At 42.8% G+C, this 1,873-nt stretch overlaps 1 non-coding gene across 1 annotated transcript; it reads right to left on the bottom strand.

The window, feature by feature from the left end:
* Positions 1-1,494: 1,494 nt before the first annotated feature.
* On the bottom strand, positions 1,495-1,632 carry LOC119934031. The gene has a single exon (XR_005452846.1). It is a non-coding gene; the product is annotated as a small nucleolar RNA SNORA7 (small nucleolar RNA).
* Between the last annotated feature and the right edge of the window lie 241 nt (positions 1,633-1,873).

Raw genomic sequence — 1,873 nt, forward strand, 5'->3', positions numbered from 1 at the left:
CGCTAAAATTCACTATTTTAAACTGCTACTTTGTTAATTCAAACACTTATCCTATCCCACCTAGATTACCGATCAGCCTCCTTACTTACCTCCGTGCCTCCTGTCTCTCCCCACTCCAATCTAGGCTTCACTCTGCTGCCTAGATCATTTTTCTACAACAGTGTTCGATCCATGTTTCTACACTCCTTAAGAACTTCCAGTGGTTGCCCATCTATCTCCGCAACATATGGAAACTCCTTACCATCGGTTTTAGGGCACTTAATTACTTTGCCCCCTCCTACCTTACCTCTCTGATTTCCTCCTACAATCCAGCCCACATACTTTGCTCTTTTAATGCCAATCTACGCACTATACCTCAAATCTCATCTGTCTTGCCTCTTCCCTCTCACCCACATCTTGTCTCTGGCCTGCCTCACCCTCCCTTTTTATATCTGACAGGTGATCACTCTTTTCATCTTCAAAAACTTATTGAAGGCCCATCTCCTTCAAGTGTCCTTCCCTGAATAGACCCTCATTTCCTCTTCTCCCACTCCCTTCTGACTTGCCTTTGAAACTGGATTTGCAATCTTTATTCACCCCTTCCTCACCTCCACAACACTCATGTCCATTTCTGTAATTTATTTATCTATATTAATATCTCTCTTCCCCTCTAGACTGTAAGCTCATTGTGGGCAGGGAATGTGTCTACTACCTCTGTTCTATTGTACTCTCCCAAGCACTTAGTACAGATTTATTACTCTATTTTACTTGTACATATTTACTATTCTATTTATTTTATTAATGATGTGCATATACTATAATTCCATTTGTTCTGATGATTTTGATACCTGTCTACATGTTTTATTTTGTTGTCTGTCTCCCCCGTCTAGACTGTGAGCCCGTTGTTGGGTAGGGACCGTCTCTATATGTTGCTGACTTGTATTTCCCAAGTGCTTAATAAAGTGCTCTGCACACAGTAAGTGCTCAATAAATACGATTGAATGAATGAGTGCTCTGAAGATAGTAAGAGCTCAATAAATGTGATCGATTGAATAAATATGATTGTGTCATAGTAATAATGATGGTATTTGTTAAGCGCTTACTATGTGCCAAGCACTGTTCTAAGCACTAGGGTAGATACAAGATAATCAGGTTGTCCCACGTGGGGCTCTCAGTCTTAATCCCCATTTTACAGATGAGCTAACTGAGGCACTTCACATCTGGTGAAGTGACTTGCCCAAAGTCACACAGCTGACAAGTGGCAGAATAGGAGTGGTAGTAATGGTCTTGTCTTTTCTTATGCCGCTGAGTCATTTCTGACCCATAGCGACACCACGGACACATCTCTCCCAGAATACCCAACTCTCCATCTGCCACCATTCTGGTAGTGGATCCATAGAGTTTTCTTGGTCAAAATATGGAAGTGGTTTACACTGCCACCTTCCGCACAATAAACTTGAGTCTCCACCCTCGACTCTCTCCTATGCCACTGCTGCCCAGCAAGGGAGAATTTTGACTTAGAGCAGATTGCCTTCTACTCACTAGCCACTGGCCAAGCTAGGAATGGAATGGGTAGGCCTCTGCTTGGCTCTTCCTCCTATAGCCGAGCCTGGTAGACTACTGGAAACTCTCCAAGTGCGACCCTGAGAGGGGGGTAGTGATAGTAATAGTAGTTAACAAGTCCTCTAGACTGTGAGCTAACTGTTGTCAGGGAATGTGTCTGTTTATTTTTGTATTATACTCTCCCAAGTGCTTAGTACAGTGCTCTGTGCACAGTAAGCGCTCAATAAATACAATTGAATGATTGAGTGAATAAGCATTTACTGTGTGCAGAGCACTGTACTAAGCACTGGGAGAGAATGAATATGTGGGAATTAAACATGGTTCCGCTCCC

This window comes from Tachyglossus aculeatus, chromosome 1 (assembly GCF_015852505.1).
Source record: "Tachyglossus aculeatus isolate mTacAcu1 chromosome 1, mTacAcu1.pri, whole genome shotgun sequence".
In the NCBI taxonomy this organism is placed as follows: Eukaryota; Metazoa; Chordata; class Mammalia; order Monotremata; family Tachyglossidae; genus Tachyglossus; species Tachyglossus aculeatus.